The following is a 12579-nucleotide window of genomic DNA, read 5'->3' as shown; positions in this document are numbered from 1 at the left end:
CACCCACTGCTCCTCAGCCACAACCCGATGTCTAGCCCCATAAGCTAGCACATGCTCATTTCAACAAGAAAATGTGCTGCCACATAGTGCACTTGCTGCAAGGGACAGAATTGCTTTGCTGCACCTCAGAGAAGGAGTAGTTACAATAGTAAAGCTATGATATAACAAGAAACAGCAGTGAGGAAATTGCTGCTATGGAGAAAGAAGCAAATTCTATACAGGGTATAAATCTGGTAGATGACACAGGTTACAAATCTAGTCTTACTTTTGAATTAACTGGTGCTATGGAAAATATCACCTTGGCTCATTTTGTATATTTCTTTTTGAACAGTCACTAGACTGCTGCCTGAACACCAAGAGCCAGAGTTGTTCCTCATGTAACTGCACAGAAGGCAGCAAAGTTACCCCAATATTAAACATTACCCCTAATGTTGTGTATATGTAAGTTTTGGTCCACTGTCAGGACAACTGCATGAAACGTAAGTTAAAATTTTGTGCCTTCCCCTGAATGATATACATTAAATTAAGACAGCTAAGACAACAGATTTTCTTGGAAACTAATCTAGCAGAGTACGCTGACCAAACTTCAAGGGGGAAAATATGGCAGGAGGATGTGTATACACAGATTCAGAGTGAGTTCCTTGGGATTTGTGAAGGATAGGGAACAAAGAGAAACAAAATAAGATTAAAACTTCCAAATAGGGTAAAGATCATTCTTTCAGACAATAATATCTAAGTATTGTTACAGCTTTCACTTGACCCCATCAGAACTACACCTTTACAAACTATTTCCTAAACTAGCGTATATTTCTATATACCAATAGTCAAATTTACACTTGTAGATATTCAGAAATAATCTACCACAAATTACTTCTTGAAATGTTAAAGAGTAGAATGAAAGTAGTTAATAAAAGTATGCTCGTCCAAACAAGTTTTCCCCTTTTGACAAAGGAACGCTAATTAACCACTGGAACAATTTACCAAGGGTTGCGGTGGATTCTCTATGACTGGACGTGTTTAAATCAAGGCTGAATGATTTTTAAAGCTATGCTCTAGTTCGAACAGGTTAATTCAGGGAAGTCCCATGGCCTGTGCTATGCAGGAAGCCAGACTCGGTCACAATGGTCCCTTCTGGCCTTACAATCTATGGCCTGTGAAATGGTCCTTTAGTACTAATAAAGCATTTCTGCAGAAATAATTCACTTAGTTCCTATGTAAGCCACAGGCACCAAAATAAAAAAATATTTAAGGGCACAGGGCCCAATCATTCATTGCACAGAGCACCTCAAGCCAGTGAAGTCAACAGGCCTTGAGCACTCTCAGTACTTTTGAGGATCAAGCCTATATTGAATACATTTTCAGCTCAGATGATCTCACTTCCTTGCTTATTGTATATATTGATTTGCTAGTTCTGTTTTATTGTGTAATAGGCACAATAAAACAAAATGGACAATGTGGAAAATTAGGAATATTTTGTGTCTGAAGTACATTGAATCAGCCACCAGATGGCACAAAATACTAGTTGACAAGCTACATGACAACTTCTGGCATAGCTGACTATAAGCAGTATTAGTTTGAATAAATAAAATATTTTCTTTCCCATGGAAAATATATGTCCATCAAAAGGTCCATCTAGCCCAGTATCCTGTCTTCTGACAGTGGCCAATGCCAGGTGCCCCAGAGGGAATGAACAGAACAGGTAATCATCAATCCATTCCCAGCTTCTGGCAAACAGAGGCTAGGGACACCATCCCTGCCCATCCTGGCTAATAGACATTGATAGACCTAGCCTCCGTGAATTTATCTAGTTCTTTTTTGAATCCTGTTATAGTCTTGGCCTTCACAACATCCTCTGGCAAGGAGTTCCACAGGTTGACTGTGCGTTGTGTGAAAAAATACTTCCTTTTGTTCGTTTTAAACTGCTGCCTATTAATTTCATTTGGTGACCCCTAGTTCTTGTGTTATGAGAGAGTAAATAACACTTCCTTATTTACTTTGTCCACACCAGTCATGATTTTATAAACCTCTATCATATTCCCCCTTAGTCGTCCCTTTTCCAAACTGAAAAGTCCCAGTCTTTTTAATCTCTCCTCATGCGGCAGCTGTTCCACACCCCAATCATTTTTGTTGCCCTTTTCTGAATCTTTTCCAAGTCCAATATATCTTTTTTGAGATGGGGTGACCACATTTGCATGCAATATTCAAGATGTAGGCGTACCATGGATTTGTATAGGGGCAATATGATATTTTTGTCTTATTATTTATCCCTTTCTTAATGATTCCCAACATTCTTTTCACTTTTTTGACTGCCGCTGCACATTGAGTGGATGTTTCAGAAAACTATCCATAATAACTTCAAGATCTCTTTCTTGAGTGGTAACAGCTAATTTAGACCCCATCACTTTATATGTATAGTTGGGATTATGTTTTCCAATGTGCATTACTTTGCATTTATCAACATTGAATTTCATCTGCCATTTTGTTGGCCAGTCACCCAGTTTTGAGAGATCCTTTTGTAGCTCTTCGCAGTCTGCCTGGGACTTAACTATCTTGAGTAGTTTTGTATCATCTGCAAATTTTGCCACCTCAATGCTTACCCCTTTTTCCAGATCATTTATGAATATGTTAAATAGGACTGAGCCCCGTACAGACCCCTGGGGGACACCACTATTTACCTCTCTCCATTCTGAAAACTGACCATTTATTCCTACCCTTTGTTTCCTATCTTTTAACCAGTTACCAATCCATGAGAGAACCTTCCCTCTTATCCCATGACTGCTTACATGGCTTAATAGCCTTTGATGAAGGACCTTGTCAAAGGCTTTCTGAAAATCTGAATACACTATATCCACTGGATCCCTCTTGTCCACATGCTTGTTGACCCCCTCAAAGAATTCTAGTAGATTGGTGAGGCATGATTTCCCTTTACAAAAACCATGTTCACTATTCCCCAACAAATTAAGCTCATCTATGTGCAGGGCCGGCTCCAGGCACCAGCCCACCAAGCTTGTGCTTGGGGCGGCACCTGGAGGGGGGCGGCGCGGCGCTCCGGCCCCCGGGGAGAGAGGGGCCAAGGCCGGGCTCGCCGCCCTCCCCCCGGCGCTCTGGTCGCCCTCCCCCCAGCCGCCGGGGGGGAGAGCGGCGAGCCCCTGCCGGGGCTCACCGCCCTCTCGCCACCCTGCCCCCTGCGCTCTGGCCGCCGGGGGGAGAGAGGAGCCCCCGCTGGGGCTCGCCACCCTCCCCACGGGGCTCCGGCTGCCCTTCCCCCCTCCCGCAGGGGCGGGGGGCGGCCGGAGGCTTTTTTGCCTGGGGCGGCAAAAAAGCCAGAGCCGGCCCTGTCTATGTGTCAAACTTCAGATGTTCATCACATTGCATAAAGCACTAGTGGATTGTGGTCATAAACTACAGGGACGGGCACAGTATAAGGACCTTTATAGTAGTAATAGAGACCCATAAGAGGTGAGTCAATAATATTATATACCTATAAAATAAATAAATATTGAATCTGCTCATACCTACCTTAATAACCACATGACCTTACTGCCGTAACCATTGTGTTTCATCATTCCATTCCCTCCTTAGATTTTAATTACCACCATATGTTGCATATCATAGTGAGATTGTCAGGATTTCAGGGGAAGAACCATATCTTTCCATTTGCACTATCAATAAGCACCACTTTAGATGCTTTCAAAATAATAAAGTAAGTTCATGAAGTCAGGATCCCACACTATACCTGATCACTAATTTTATCTCCTTCACACTATCACTTCACGGTTATTAATATCTACTGGTCAATGAACTGTAATTACTGCTAGTTTGTCATAGACACAATTATTTTTTCCCTGATATCAACAGACTTCACTATTTCATGCCCTTCCTCTTCTCAGATATGTAATGATTTTACTCATGTATGCACATGAAGACTTAAAAGCTCAAAGAACACAGCACACTGTGTATCTGAAACTTAATTGAGTTTAAAAAGCTATTCTACTAAGTTAGAAAATATATAGAAGTTCCTCACACCCAATATCTCATAAACAAAAGACACCTACAAAGCTTTATTTCTAGAAAGGAGTGCACTGTTCCCTGGGTGCAAATGGAACAGTCACAAGTGATTCACTCTAAAATAAAGAGTCAGATCCTCAGCCAGTGTAAATTGTCCAATGGAGCAATGGCAATTTATACCAGCTGAAGATTTTCCATTAGAACTTTTTGTTCTTCAGCAACCTTTACTGTAAGCATTTCATAGGTATTTTAACACTCAAGGTTGGTTTGTTAATGAAGTCACTGTCTCAGTCCAAATCATATTTCCTTTGTGATGCTGGGATGGACAATATGCTGAGCAGCTAAAATGTTTATCATGGTAATTGGGATCTTTTCCTTTTTCTATGGCTAAGTTCATTTAGAACATTTAGTCAGACCATTTGGTCACCTACCTGTACTTTAGATCTTCTCCCTAAATTACAGTGGGACGTTCTTCCTTATAAAAATGAAAAATAATTGATAGAAAACCTATCCCCTGCAATAACAGAAGTCATTAGAAGGACCAGTCATATTAATTTAGATGGAATATATGGGCCCAAAGAGTCAAAGGTGTTAACATAATCCAGTCACTGACTGACATTAAACAGTTTAAGCAAGGTTTGGGGTTTGGTATACAGAGACTTCAGCCTGCTTAGTATCATGGCAAACACACTATTAAAAATCCTTTTAGCCTTTGATTAATGATACAGATAAGGAGGGGGAAACAATTAAAGCATTTAAAATGTTAAATATTAAATTATAAATAAAGTTTTCATTTTAACATTCCTTGTTCCCTTTCTCTCCAGCTTTAGAGTCTTTAGGAAGAAAAAAACCGCATGTTTGACAGTCTCTTAGTGGGTAATAACTATCCTTTTTGGGGAAAAGAGACAAAGTTAGTTAAGATGGGCTGGAGCAATTGTTGTTATTACTGTTAAAGACCAATCCCACTTCCTAGATGACAAAACAAGAGGAGCACACATGAAAGGGAAGAATAGCAATGATAGAAAATGCAGCTTCTGCTTCTGATGTTGACTCTCACAAGCTCAGTGCTGGAAAACATAGGCACAGCATATGGTCTTATCAGCCACTTTGAGATCTGGCAAACTTTTATCAGCACTGAGCTGTTTAGGGCATTACATTTAGCTGCCTCTTTCTGTCACAGGCTTATAGTCTTGGCTGACTAATCTGGACTCTTATTACACAGGTGAAAAAAAGGAGAGGGATAGGAAAGACAAGAAATAAGGTGGGGAAGGAAAGAACACACAAAGGGAGGGGGTATAACAAAGTCTCAAATCCCAGGTGGTAATCAGGATTTAGCCAAAGCCAGTGGAGATGGTGATGTCATCTGGCTCCCTCTCTCTGGCCCGGTCTGGTCAGGACATCTTTCGGAACTAAGATGAAGGGTTTCAGGGGATGGTGGAGGTGGCAGCCATAATCGTGAAGTTCGCTCTTCCCCTTCTCTCATCTTTCAGTCAACCAACATTGTGATTGTTGGCAGACAGCTGCTTCTTCTACTAATTTTTTCCAAAAGGTTTTTTTAAGAACTCCAAAAGGGAGAGTTGGCGGAAGAGTCCATCATCTTTTTATTGTCCACCAATAGGCCTAACTTCTGACACACCAGTTTTGGTTTACTGATTTCAGGTTCTCTACTGCTTTTGTTTACTGACCATAATCTTAACACAGTGCTTGAATGGTCCAGTTCAGTCCAATAAAAACCTTTCTGTTTAAATTAATTCAGTCTTTCTGTCTCCTTCTTACATCTTTTCTTAAACAATTTTATATAGCAGGTCGTTGTGACAATTTATGAACTTTCACTTACTTTTTACAGCTGATGTTAGAATTTGGATAAATTTGTAGTTTATATTATTACAACAGACCACCAGAACAGCAGCTCATCAGCAGGATCTACAGTATCATTTGAGGCAGAATTCTCCTTTTGCATATAATGGAAATTGTCTCTGATAATCTGTTTTTTCCTATACCCACAGAATTCTCTGTGATGCACCTGAGAGACTACTACATATCAGGACAATCATATATCAGAGTTCAGATCCTCTCTGCCGAAGAATTTTATCCTTAATAAATGAAAGAATATGAGCAGTTTGGTGGCTGATCTTTCCATAAATCAGCCTCTCAGCATTTTTTTTATATTTGCATATTTTTAGCTCAGTGGTTTGAGCATTGGCCTGCTAAACCCAGGGTTGTGAGTTCAATCCTTGAGGGGGCCACTTAGGGATCTGGGGCAAAAATCAGAACTTGGTCCTGCTAGTGAAGGCAGGGGGCTGGACTCGATGACCTTTCGAGGTCCCTTCCAGTTCTGTGAGATAGGTATATCTCCATATATTATAATCTTTGAATGTTAGGTTTTATTATTAAAATGCATCGGTGTGGATCTTTTTCCAAAAACATCAATAGCAATTTCAATGATAGGGAACTAGTAAGAACTCCATATGTTATACTATAGCAGGCCATGTTTTCCCCTCACTGATTAATTTAGGCACAGAAATTGCAATAATTCCAATCTATAGTTGAAGGATGAGTCAACACCCACAACAGCAGAGAACTGCAAGTGTAGCTATTTGGCTCACTCTGTGTGCCAGTTCTGAGGTATTCAAAAACAGTCTCTGTGTAAAACACTATATATCCCTTCACCAGAATACTGAGGATTTTTCCTTTTGAGCATTTCTTAAAAGGCTTAGTAACAAATATGATTACTGATCCAATGTTCAGACAATGTAATTATATCAAATCATATGCCCCATTCCATCAGTGAGTATATTTAGCTACAATTTATAATTGGACTAAGGCAATATGTGGACAAGACTTTATTTCAGATTTAGTCACACAGGGGTCAAAATATAGTATTTAATACTGCATTAGCCATGATGGTTCTTTTAAACAAGCCGTTTCAATTAGGAAGTATGTTAGTTCTTGTCTTCAGTGTGAAAATGATTTTTAAGTGTCCCCAGTGAGCCAACAGAAACAACAATTATCAGTCTCAGCAGAGCACCATTTGCAAACCTGCTCAGCTAAATCCTTTCTGAATAGCATTTTTGCCATCCTGTTGGAAAACATTCTTCTTGTTCAGATCTCCAGAGTGTGCAAGGTTAATTGGTGTCAGGCAGTCCTGCCCATTTATTAATCACCTGTCAGAGTAAGTTATTCTTTTTAACTCTGGTTTTAGGAGACATTTTACCTCTGCAGAAACTGCTCTTAAGGTATTAAACTGTTGCACTGGACAGAATTTACAAATGTCACTCATCAATAAAGTTATAGCATATAATATTCACAAAGCACTAGGTTCTGATAGTCTCTCACACATTGACTTGTACCATTCTATACTGATGGTCTCACTGAAGTCAACAGGACTAACTGGAGTAGGATGCTGGAGTAGGGTGAGTCAGGGTATCAAGATCTATCCCAAAGCTTTCCTTCTGTTCATTAGAGTTTATTTCATGGTTTCAGAGGCAAAAAAATTCAAGCATAATGACCTCTATATATCCCTACTAGGATCAGTACATGGCTTAACATGGGTCACTGTCACCCATATCATTTTGGACATTCACCATCCCTACACTTATTCAATTAGACTATTTATCTGACTGAAAAGTGATCTTTTTGACTTCAGATTAATTATTCACAATAAGCTTTATCCTACAAGATTGTGGAAAAGCATGAGTCATTAGAGGGTGACTGAACATAGTGTAGTCCAGTGTACCTACCTGGGAGGCAAGAGACCCAGGGTCCAGTCCCCCTGCTCTAATCACTCTTTCATTATTTATCAAGACTGCAACAGCTTCAACAGAAGAGACGGAGGAAGCCCCACCGCAGATTATCCCATAGCTCAGTGGTTAAAGAACTCTCCTGAGAGGTGGGAGACCCTCCTGTTCAAATTCTTTCTCCCCCTTGGGCAGAGAGGGGGGCAGCTGAACCTGTCTCCCACATCCTAGGAGATGTGCTCTAGCCACTAAGCTAAAAATTCTAAAGTGGGTGCCACCACTTCCTCCTCTTCTTGCCCCCACACCGTGGTTTGAGTGGGACATGATCAGTGGCGTAGTCAGGTGGAGGGAACAGGGGGAGCGATCAAAAAAAAAGGCACCACCTGCTGCAGCGCTTTTACTCACCTGGCGGCACTCCAGGTCTTCAGCAGCACTTTGGCGGCGGGCTCTTCACTCGCTCCGGGTGTCTTTGGCGGCACTGAGTGAGTGAAGGTCCCACCACCAAAGTGCCGCCGAAGACCCGGAGCGGCGCCGGGTGAGTAAATAAAAGCGCCGCAGCAGGTGGCGCCTTTTTTTTTTTTTGATCGCTCCCCGGGGTGAGTAAAAAGGCGCCAAGAAATTGACAAGGTGCCACTTGTGCTCAGTGGGGGAGCGGCCGCTGCCCCGCTCCCCCCCCAGCTACGCTACTGGACATATGTGACTTAGGCAGCCAGATGCCTGTCTTCCCCTGGTTCGTGGATCGCCCTGGGTTTATGCAGAAGATAGTGTCCAGATGCCTAGAGGGAAGCAACAGTGCACATGGCCAGAGGCAGAAACTTAGGCACGTAGGAAACTTTTACCCTGAAAAAGTTAGGCGCTGAGTGAGTTTAGGCACTTACAGCATTCAATGGGAATTTTGTGAATCACATTGGAGTCCAAACTGAGACTTAGCTGTATAAAACTGGGACTTAGGCATCTACGTCTGTGGTTTAGGAGCCTAAGTACTTTAGTGGATCACAGCCATTGTGCTCAAAACATAGCATGAGCACTGAGTAGCTGACTGTAAGACAGAATGTTTCCTGGTATAATTATCGAGGTTACTCTGTATGCCAAACCCCCTAGAGTGCCAGCAGCATGCCCAATGTACTTCATCTCAGTCTCAGAGGCAAGCACTGTAGGTGCTTCAGTAGCTAGTCCTGGTAGATGCTAGTCCTGGTGGGTCCCAATAAACACACAGACACATGACTAAGGGAAAGGTTTTTACTAGGGCTAGCAGTAAAGGTTGCAAATACTCTAGGTGCAGAGACTTAAACAGTTACAGTTCAAAGTGAGCAGCAGCAGTTCTTGTTTGGGTCCGACAGTCCAGCTGAGAGTCGGGGCTCTTCAGTGCCTGGGCACCCTCTCCAGTCCAGTCTCTATTCAAGCAAATAAACATTTGTTGGTTTCCAAACCAGGCTCAGTCAGTGTCTCCCACTGGGGACCCTTACCACCGGTTCCCTGCCCAGCCACTGCTGATCCCCCCTAAACCTACAAAGCTGCACCCATCTGGGATGTCTGGCAGTCACTGCCTGTTCCACATGTGGCTCTGTTTACTGTTCCTGGGGCTTCTCTCTCCAGCTCTCTGCTGCCATGTAGCTCCACCACTGCCAGACAGAGTCTGGCCGCTTCGTGGTTCAGAAGTCAGGCCTTTCCCCTTACCTGTCCAGGGAAAGGGAAAGGAGAAGTGCAGTGGGCAGAGGGTTATGGGAAACGTAGTCCCTGCGTAGCCAGGAGGAAGGGGATGTACAGTGGAGAGGGAGCTGAAGGAATTGTAATCCCCTGCTTTGCAGATCCATCACTTAGCAATCTCTAGCATTTCTGTCAATGTCTCTTGTAGCTGCCCCTCCTCTTTACTTTCGTCTAGCTCTTAAACACATTGGCAGTAGGAGTAACTGAAAATCCTAAAAATAGCTGCTACCCCCACCATTTTCAATCACCAGATTGCCCTATACAACTATGACCCTGAACTGTTCTGTGTCTTCCCCCTTGTCTCAGCACCAGGTTCCAGTACAATGTCAGTTAATCCTATCACACCCACTTCTGTTCCTCCTCAACCATTTTGGTTTCAGTGTGGGTGGAAAGGTTTGCTTACACTGCTGAGCACTCTATATTTCTGCATGCTATGTTGAAGTCTCTCTGCTGAACAAACAGTGAGTGCTGAGTGCCAGGGCTTTAGCTCTCCATATTTGTTTCAGCAGCACTCAGGAGCTCTATAGGATTGTGCTCTATATCAATTTTGTTAAATCCTCTTTTTTAGGGAGTCAGAAATCAGTAGCAAAGGCAACAGTCCACTGTTGTTGTTTTTATTATTAAGACTCACAGTTATTGAAACATAGCTTATACATATCTTAAACCCTTTCCTCAAGTCAAGATGAATTGTGTTATTAGCTGAATCCAACAAGCTGAAGTAAACTATTGTCTAGCGCTCATTTCAGGTTGCATTAGGATGCCTATGGCAATTACACCTCTACCCTGATATAACGCGACCCGATATAACACAAATTCGGATATAACGAGGTAAAGCAGTGCTCGGGGAGGGGCAGGGCTGCGCACACCGGCGGATCAAAGCAAGTTCAATATAATGCGGTTTTACCTATAACGTGGTAAGATTTTTTGGCTCCCAAGGACAGCGTTATATCGAGGTAGAGGGTTACCTTTAAAAAAGTAACCGCAAACCTTATATAAAACTACTTTCTTCCTAAAAATGCCTTCCTAGGATATGCTATTTACAGGGTGGAAATCCTATTTGGCTTTTACAGCATATGGAGCATTATAAATCTTCCCCTTTTCTGTATGTCGTGATACAGAGAAATAGGAAGAAAGATATGAGTGCTTTCTGATGAATCAGATAAAAGGAGGGGAGAGAAAAATACATTCCACAAAACCATTGAAAACTATTTTGCAACAGATGTTTCGATATCTGAACATCTTTCCAACTGAATTCCGATAGCAAATCTGGTCTTCCTTTACTGCTTGTTGGGAAAGGGCATAGAGTGAGTGGCAGAAAGACCAGCGAGTACGCGCACACACACATCCACATGCAGTCTAGGAAACACAGAAAGATTCCTGCCAGTTCAGACCAACAGCTTTGGTCTGAAAAGGGGGCCAAATATTGAAAGAGGACCTGTGAGGAAGAGACAAGAGCTGACAGTTGAAAAAGGGAAAGCAGCAGCAGTGGGAGAGAATGAAGGAGTCAGCTCTTAGAGGCAGTGAGCAGGAGAAAAGACCCTGGAGCTAAGTCCTGCCTCACCAGGAAAAGCACAGAAACAGGCTTTCTCAGTGATGTTGCACAATATATTCTGGTTCTGAAATGCCTTCAGTACAGTTTTTGCAGCTTAGTCACCCTCTGAGATCATCCAGATTTTATAATTCAGCCTTTCTTCCTGTCCTTATGTAAGGCGTTCTAGCAAATCTTCAAAGAAACATAGATGCTGAGAAGGAAAAGCAATTGTCCTATTTTTTCCATGGGAATTTTTTGTTTTCTTCTTACTCATTCCACAGACCCTGGGGCAGGGATTGTGGCCCTTCAACTAAGTCAGGGGCTCTAAACTATGCTGGCTCAGTGGCTGTGGAGCACCAAGTGTGGAAGGGATAGATTTGCTCCCCTTCTCTGTCACCTGACCCTCCTCTTCCCCTCTCAGTCTCCCCTCCACCCTAGCAGCCTGACCTCCCCCCACGCCCGCAGCCCATAAGCCCCTACACCTACCCCCTCCAAATTTGAGTGAATGGTGTGGCGACCTGGAATGCAGGATTGCATTGCCACTCAGGTTTGGCCCAGCCAAAAAGTGGTCAGGCCATAGCATGGGTGCTCCCCCAGCTCCACGGCCTATATACTGGCTTGCAATGGTCCCCAAGAGGCTATCGCACTCATAGGAATTTCCATCCAAAGAAGTATACCAAGTATATCACCGCTGTAATAGCTCTTTGGGGACTAAAACTATGCTGAGGATAGGGGAGATACAAAACCAGCCCCAGGATCAAGAAGATACAAATGGTTCTTCTGAGGTACCCTCCCTCGTCAGCTACTCCCAATGTCCACTGAGGGCAAGTGAAGTTTCACCCCTCTGTATTGAATCCTCAAGGCTCTCATGTCACCTAGACACATATTCATTCTTGCCTCCTTTTAATTGATTGTGAATTCCTTTCTAAATGCCTTTTGGCCTTTAGTTACACATTGGAGTTGCCCCCAAATCAAAACTAACATGGGGTACAAATCCAAACAAGGGTTGTGGAACTTGTGCACCTTGTGCTTCCTTGCTATGAATATTCGAGAAAATAGTTTATTAGCAGGAATCTTGACTGAAACTGCAAATTTTAAACAAATATTGGGGGATGTTCATGGAAAGCAAATTTTAAATTAATTTCCTTGGACATAGTACCAGAAGCTTGACTGTGGCCCTGACTCTGTAGTCTATCATTATCCATCAAAGCATGTATTTTAAAGTTTAAGCACATGCTTAAGTCACATAGACCATAACTTTAAGCATGTGCTTAAGTGCTTTGCTTAGTAGGGATAGCTGTAAACTTGTGTTAAGCTGCTTTTCTAAATTGAGGGTCTCTATCAAATCAGGGAATGGAAACAATCACACAACTTGAATTTTATTTTTTTAAGACTTAATAGGAATGAGCTTCACACTAGAATTATTCTAAGTAATTATTCAGCAAGGACTAGATCAGAGGTCGGCAACGTTTGGCACGCGGCTCGCCAGGGTAAGCACCCTGGCGGGCCGGGCCAGTTTATTTACCTGCTGACGCGGCAGGTTCAGCCGATTGCGGCCCCCACTGGCCACGGTTCGCCGTCCCGGGCCAATGGGGG

This window comes from Terrapene carolina, unplaced genomic scaffold, assembly GCF_002925995.2.
Source record: "Terrapene carolina triunguis isolate 2854851 unplaced genomic scaffold, T_m_triunguis-2.0 Scaffold69, whole genome shotgun sequence".
NCBI lineage: Eukaryota > Metazoa > Chordata > Testudines > Emydidae > Terrapene > Terrapene triunguis.
The sequence above is the reverse complement of the archived record's forward strand: the minus strand, read 5'-3'. Positions refer to the sequence as shown.